Source organism: Anguilla anguilla, chromosome 3 (assembly GCF_013347855.1).
Source record: "Anguilla anguilla isolate fAngAng1 chromosome 3, fAngAng1.pri, whole genome shotgun sequence".
NCBI classification, from domain to species: Eukaryota; Metazoa; Chordata; class Actinopteri; order Anguilliformes; family Anguillidae; genus Anguilla; species Anguilla anguilla.
The window spans coordinates 37,499,667-37,508,086 of record NC_049203.1 but is presented as its reverse complement, the minus strand read 5'-3'; positions in this window follow the sequence as shown (position 1 = coordinate 37,508,086).

Genomic DNA, 8,420 nt, shown 5'->3' with positions numbered 1-8,420 from the left:
TTTTTAGCCCACAATTTGCTCGAGTCCCACAAATTTTACCAAACCAGGAGAAGCTGTTGCATTTTGGACTTTTTGCATTAAATCAGAGCTCTGAGGAAGAACTTGATATCTGAAATGAGTCAGTATTGTCTGGTACAATCATTTAAAAAATATATACATTTTCCCACATTCCATGGATATTGAACCACTTTTTGGAAATGTATAAATATTACCTACTGTTGAGGCACACAATGTTGTTTAAAGAATAGGAAATGTCATAAGTTCTAGCACAAATATTAGAAGGCAAGTCATTGGTTTCAAGGATGCACATAATTTATCTTGCTAGCAAAGGAAAGTGAAGGGGAAATAAGAGGTGCAAAAATAGTGAGTAAGCAGCAGAACTACTTGTCTCATGTTGCTACGAATTGTCTCCATTTGTCAGTGGACCAGAGATACCAAGGTCACATTTATATGTGTTTATTGTACTCAAGTTTAAGGCAATCTACAGCTTCTTTTATTTCAGTTTAGCTGAGCTGCAACTTTGCGCAGAAATAGCTGCCGTTCATGTTTATGAAGAATATGGGGTGTCTTTGCAGATATTAAGACAGTCTAAACACAGTTTTGGGAATTATCTAGGAGGTCTAGAGATATAGAGTAGAGGGGTTATGATATGCAACAGTAAGTAACCAAGACTTTTTAGCCAAGATGTTTTAGCTTTCTGCCTTAAATGAATTTGTATTCAGAATGTTCTGAATGGAATGGAGAAGGGCTCTTCTTAAGAGTATGTGGCAAATCTCCATATAACAGAGCAGTCCAAGTCCAACACATGCCAAAACCGGAAAGGTTCCTGTTATACCTGTGAAAATCTTCATAAAACAAATATATCTCCGACCATCATATCTTGAATAGATCACAATCCGAACAGAAATAAAACCCATCTTGTTTGTGTATTTTCATTTTTTGGAAAAGAAAAAAGCAAATTCGTTTTTCTGCATCCAAAGAAGCCATAATGCTTAGGCGCTTCCAACTTAGCCTGTGTGCACGAAAGTGGAAAGAGCATTGTTAACATATTACAAGTAGCAATTTTAGCATTTTATTGATGTAAATTTATCCCGTCCACTAACAACCTATAACAGTCTATAAAGGTTTTTTTCCCAAATAATCATTTTTAAATATTTCTGGTCCGTTTGTGAATGCAAAAAAAGGTATTAAAACAACACATCAGCAAAAATGTCACAGATTTCGGAACTTTTTTTGGACCTTTAAAATGTGACTGAAGGTTTCATGCCATTGTCAGTATATGTTATGATAAATTTAGCTTAGTGATACAACTACATTCTTATCTCTGTTATAACTAGAATACAGTATGTAACGACATACAACACAAAGCACTGCCAAGCAATTGCTGTTATATTTCCACGCACTAGCCTATCTAATGCTGCTGTGCCGGAGATTGTATTTTTAAATGAATGTTTGTTTCGAGCATGGTTATTAGCATAATTAATTGCAGCATTAATGTGGAAACAAAAAGCCTCGCTCTTGACTCGAGAAATGATTGGACCTGTTTACATTATAATTACGCTGTCGGGCAAAGCTCTTTATTTATCTGACAGATCTTGGCATTTGCGTTGCTATCCTGCTTTTCTTGCAGCTTTCCCTGTTCCGTCCCACTCTTTCGTTCCGGGAAGGATCGCTTCCGGAGAGCAGATATTACAGGCAGCGAGTCTCTATTATGATGATGGCGGTAATGGCCCATTTTTTGATCAAATAACACTGAAGGCCTTTCACACGTCTGCCTCTTCTCTTTCTGGAGGAGGAGAGTTTTTACCAGGACCTGAAATTGCTAATTAAAACGGACAGTGCTTCGCATAAATAAAACATGACAAGGAGTGACAGTTGGTATAAAAATGTGCTAAGCCACTGCTGTTTACGAGATGTGTGAATAACAATACCTTGCAATTCATAAAAAGGGGAGCCATAACAATCGTTCCCTTTTCTTCCTTTTTTCATATTAAACGACATCTTATTAAACAGATGAATGCAAGCTTCAATGTTCAAACAGGGAAATACTGCAGTGGTACGGTAGCGATTTGTAAATAGTTCAACATCTTGTGAATTCATTTTTACAATTTTCAAATATTTATATAAATATGGGTGTCTGATATTCTGGAACACTTATTGAAATGTCTTTGGTCTGAAGATAAGGGGCTTTTTGCAGCAATATTTATTATTTAATATTTGCTTTCATAAAGCAATAAGTTCTGTAAACTTATGAATGGTTAAAATGAACAATTAAAGCCATTTCAAATACGCTTGGGTATTTTAAACAGTTATTTGTTCACAAAAGCTATTTAATATAACTAAAGGAATGATCGCTACAGTAGGCTATATGCTCCTATTTCGATTTAGGGTCTGTAAAACATGTTGTTTGTTTAGGGATCACTGCTTTATGTTGTTTTCTTTCTTTCTTTTCCCCATCACCTTTTCAAACACAGACACAGGTAAACATAACTGGGGATTATATGTTTCTCATGCCCTGCTGTTCTCATATTCCCTTCTCATTCTCTGTCCGAGAACATGCTCCAGTTAGCAAGGCAAAAACAATGGCTGCCATTAATATGGCCACCCATGGGAAGAGGTCACACTAAAGGGGCTATTTTGAGTTGAGGAAACTGTGTAATACAAGTCTTGTGATGTAGGGATATTTCATCATCTGAAATAAATTCCATTTTGTCCATACATGTGCCAGAGGCCTCATCCGTATAGTAGCCTACATTCCATTGCAGATCTTTATATTTCTCTATGTAAGCTGAAGTCATTCCGGGATCAGATGACAATGCTTTTCACTGCTGGTGAGAACCAGCTTATATTTGTGTAGTTCAAAGAAGGCTGAAAAGCATTCCCCTCTTCTCTCAGGCTATGTTTCTAGCCTCCATTTTGTACCATATCTTTGAAAACCTTTATTACAGCACTCACGGCAGTCGTTTGCATCTTTCGACCCAGCTATGTTTTATTCGTAGGCAGAGTTTGAAAAGAATAAGTAGACTGACCAGTGGAGGATTAAGGTGACTTTGTATTGCCGGTATCACTTGCAGAGAACATTTATTTTTGTATTTAACATGGATGCACAATGCATTTTACACTTGAAAGATTAGTTATTGTTTGAAAGAAAATGGGAAAATGCAGCTTCTTCCAAGCACTGGCAATTCTCAGGAGCCGTATATCATTCAGATGAAAAAAAAAAGCTTCTTTTTGACCCTGCTAATGCAGAATGCCTGAATTATTGAGAATGATTGTGCACAACGTAAAATGAAAGGTTACATTTTTAATCTGAAATCAATTAATGACTTCTAGCGGCAATCTTGCCACTAAACCACAAAGTGTCTTCTGAGCATTCAGCAAGTAATAGGAAATGAGATGTCAGATTATATCTATACTAATCATGTGTTGTACAGTATTCCTTTTTATCCTTAATCAACAAAGAAAATGTATAACTTCTGGAAACACCTTCGTTAAAATAACAGTTTTAAAATGAAATTTCTTCCTCCAGGAGTTATACACATTTTAAAATAATACATACCTTTATTTCCCCCTTAATGTACATTCTTTGAAATTAAAAGAGAAGGATATTATTAGCTAAAATTACATTAAATAAGAGAGGCGATAAAGTGTTGTTTCAGTACAAAGTAGATTATCTATAGCCATGCTGTCAGAAGTAAGTGTAAGTATTCTTTCTAATCTCAAAATGACAAATTGCTAATTCTCCTTAATGCAGATTAAAACTGGTTTAAAGGAGTGCTTCTGTTTAATATTTCTATTAAGGCATGTGTTATGAGCAGTACAATAACACAAAAGACCTATCTCAAGAATTATGAGATGAAAATACCTTTACAAATTGCTACAGATGCTAAATCGGAGAGTCATCTTGGGGTTCTACTTGGGGGGAGGGGTGGGTCATCTTTTCCTTCTAGTATCATTTTATCTACTCAATTATTGTAGGAATAAGATGACAGATTCTGTTTAACTGATCTACACGGTGTTGGATCTATACTCCTCTGCAGCTCTCCTGCATTAATCCTGCCACGGTTTTCTTCCTTTCATTCTGAACGATGCATCCCTTGATTTATTAGGTCTGAAGACTTTAGGAATGGGGGGAGGATCATAGTGGTAAATGTAACCCTTGCACCAGTACTGGGATCTTCCCAATGATTCCAGCATTGTCTCGTCCCTAAAAATATTCATTTTAATGAGTGTAGTCCATTCAGAGAGAAAAAAGCCGTCTGCATCAAGGTTAGTGTGTAATTTCCTTTGCATGCAGAAATGTCTACTATTGCTAAAAATGGACCAGACCGTTGACTGATAAAACACACTCTCTCCATGCAGTTAATTAAAATGATGTCTGAATTTTTTATTTCCCAAGGTAAAAGTAGTAAATTATGAGCGCGCTCGTTAACTAGAAAATTTGCTGACATTAAACATATAAATATCCTGCTCGATAAAGATGCTTTTCAAATTCTGATCGGGATGCATTTGCTTTGCGCAAGAGAGAATTATTTGGCCATTTCATTATGTCAAAGAGCAACATTGCATGATGCTGATTATCACTGTCACTACGAGCTCTTTTCCATGGAAGGAATTTTCATGAGTCTGTATGTGGGTGGGTGTATGTGCATATTCATGCCTGTGTGGACCACCCATGTGCCACTATGTTGATGTCACCATGGTTTGTTATCACACCTACATCGGTATACTGTGGCATATTACAGCGGGAGTCCAAGCACTAGCAGTGATTCCATTTTTGACCTTCAGATCCTGTTTGGAATTGTAGAGCAAGCAGGGTGATGGACAGCTTAAGTGCCTGTGGTAGCAGAAGTGCTCAGTATAGCCAAGCATTTCATCTTTTACCCTGCCTCCACCACCCCCAACCAAGCCTCAGCAGATTGCATTGAGGAGAGGTAAAAGGTTAATTCATTCTTCATTACCAATTAATTCCCATAGGACTTTTGCGTGATCATTACTCCTAAGTTTCCAAATCTGGAGTAATACAGTATTTAAAATATTTACAGATATTCAAAGCAGCCATTACCATTGTTGTAAACTGACTGCTAAGCTATGGCTTTTTTATTGTAAAGGATATATATTATTACGGAACTGTATTATTGCAGTACATGTTATTATTTGTTTCATGTGGGTGCCCATGTTAATATTGGTTTCATGTGGGTGCCAATGGTATTGTAATGATAATGGATTTAAGGTCAGTATTATTGTTGCAGTTTGCATTTATTTTTCAAACAAACCATTGTTTCAAACTGCGTCTAACAAATATGGATGACAAAAACATGAACATACACACATTGTTTCACTTGAGATGCCCTCAACAAACCAGAACATTTGCTTTTCACTCGTGCAAAGACAAATGTGAGCACGGTCCTATTACATTTGCTCTTATAATCTGATTCTTGTGATATTGGTAAAATGCTATAAATGAGTGATAAGATGCATGGTATTTAAAATTCCCCATTGTGTCTCCAGGCAGAAATTAGCATATAATCAATATCCACCAACAAAAGACTGCTGTGGTGTGATTTCATCTTATTTTGCAAAGCCGTTTTATCTCAAGCTCCGCTAGCAACAAGCTGTTAAAATTAAAATAAAAAAACTAATGGTGGCATTTCAAAATTCTGCAGGGCTTTGAAAACACGAGAAATCAACAGCATGACAACCACTTTTAGCAGTTCCTATTGCATAATGTTGACCGATAATCAAGATCATTTCATTTCCTTTCAAGTCTGTGAGGATTAATGTGTATAAATTATGCAACAATGTAGTGGGCATTTTTTATTTATAAATACAAATAGCAATACTGACAGGCCTGGAAATAAAGTTTCAGTGCTTAACACATGCTGTCCATATTATAATAGAGTTGCATCCTTTTTCTAATAAGTCTACAATTGCCATTATAGGACATGACAGTAATTTATTCGCAACCCACAGTTTACTAATAATAGACCTATTATGAGCAATCTCGAATGTTATATAAAATGCTGAAACAACCACTCGACTCAATCTATTATAATTCAGCACAGGTTAATGACATAGTATTAGTAGTTCATTGTCTTTTATTTTCTCCATTGTCAGTTATTAGTGGCTTACTTACAGCTTTGAGAGAGCCATAGTGTAAATTTAATTATGTGTAAAAAAGGAAAAAAAAAAAAAAAAAAGGGAAACCTAAGGCCACTTCTACTGTGAAGGCACCATTTGCAGCTTTGTAGTTCTGTGAAAAATTTGTGTCATTGAAATTAAATGCTTTTCTGGTGCTGGTAGGTTCTTGTTTTTAATGGAATTAGAGAGTGTGGCATACTGAGATGATTAAAATCTGTATTCCCTGAATGTGTCAGGCAAAAATCAATAACTGCAAGCACAGCCCCTATGTGTGATGGGTAGCCTAGGCTTGCCGTGCACTAATAGAAAAATAATAATTAAAACCAAATCACCACATTAATTTGTTTTCCATCAGTCTCTGGAGAGATCATCTTTACTATAGTTCTTTTGGTGGCTCATTATACTGTCTAATTATACTTTCTAATCAAGACTCTTTAAAAACCCCAGTAAAGGAGACAGGCTGCCCTTCCCCCAATGTGCTTGCATTGCAGTCATTGTACTTGCACTTATTATGTTACAAATGACCGAGGTGAAGCTGACATTCCCGTTGCATGCAAAAGGACTCAGCCTGTGACGCTCACTCTAATGAAGGCGCTTCGAGTGCTCCCCACGTGCTAATACTAATGAAGCATCGTAATAAACCTGATCCCCCCCCCCCCTTTCCTTTGCTGTTGGTGCGAAAAATAAAAATATGTAAACATATTTCCTCTGCTTACGTGTCTGTTTATCCAGTGGCTCTAGTTTCATCCTGCCTGTCTCAAACCGGTGTTTCGCCTTTGTGGAGGATGACGGGGAAAGGAGGCAGGGGGAAAAAAATCAATAAACCGACAAGATGGTGAACACACTTAAACTTCTGTTCTAATTCCAAAAAAGCTGAATAAGGATTTTTCTCCTTTTAAATTCCAGTGCCTTTATTTCAAGATAACAGTATCAACGAAACTATAGGCTAGTCAATGGGCAGTTTGCATGTAGAGTAAAACAGAAGAGTGCAGTAAGGAGTATTTGTTTTCTTCAAGATCGAGGTAATTAAGGAACCTTTAGAAATGTGTCAGGAATGAATCAATTTACGTCAAATGTTTCGATGTTTAAATCTTATATAAGGTGCCACTTTAAACTATCACAAAATGTAACATGTTCAATACAGTTAATTTTGCAGCTAATAAAAAGCTCCTAGATTAAATTCGGTGATATCATCGAACCAGCCCAGTAGTTTATTGAGCCGCATGTGAGCAGTGACTCGTGTAACATTATTTTTGCCCATTTTGGATTAATCTGCTGTTTACTCAGTGAAAATAACATGACTACATTTCTTTGCATTTTTTAAATGTAACTTCACAGAGTTACATATTTTGTGTGTTTTCTGTTAGCGATCACTTAGCTGTGGCTCTTGTTGTTATTAAATAAAATAATCTGTGCCCCCTGTCTCCACCCAGACTGGGTCATGAGGTCTTTGCTCAGCCTGTTGCTGATTGTTCACTCACAGACAGAAAAAAGCCCCACAATTAGGCACAGATGGCACTCTCTGTCTGACTGTGGTGGGCTGGCTGCAACATAAAGGAAAACTCCGGAGTTTTTGAATTCCCCCAAACTGTACAAGCGTAGCCTACTTCTATTATAAAAGCTGGCTTTTCTGTTTGTTTTTCTTTTTTCACACATTGGACAGAGGATATTGACTTTTTATTCAAGTAATCCATCCTTCAATGTGCTTGTAGATTATGTAAATGCCTTTTCTGAATTTAATATTATCATCCACTTTGACCTCCTCAACGATTTGGAGTAAAAAAAAATAAAAAAGTCAGACTATCTTGTAGCAGTATATTCAATCTCATCACTTCAGTCTCGCAAACACCATTTCAGCGATTCCGTATAAAAATGATATTGTACAAATGCAGAATGCTAAGATAATTATATAATATTGCATAACTTGTGTGTGCATTTGTAACACAGTATGCCATTACAGATAGTGTATCCCATGTTCACAGTACATATGAAGAATATTTATTGAAACATCCATAGTGGCCTCAAAGTATCCTCTTGGGCCCGCCCTTCCTCCTACCACCTCTTGATTTGTGCTCATCTTGCTGTTGTCATGGGACTGTCGGATATCATCTTCTTTGACATATCAACCATGTATCATGTGGGGGCCTACTGTATGCATTATTTTTGTTTAAATTGTACAGATTCTCTCGTTCTCTCACAAAATAAATATATTATTTAACTTGGAAAACATCAGTCAATGCAAAGAAGGCGAAGTAGGTTACTAATCTTATAATGAACTG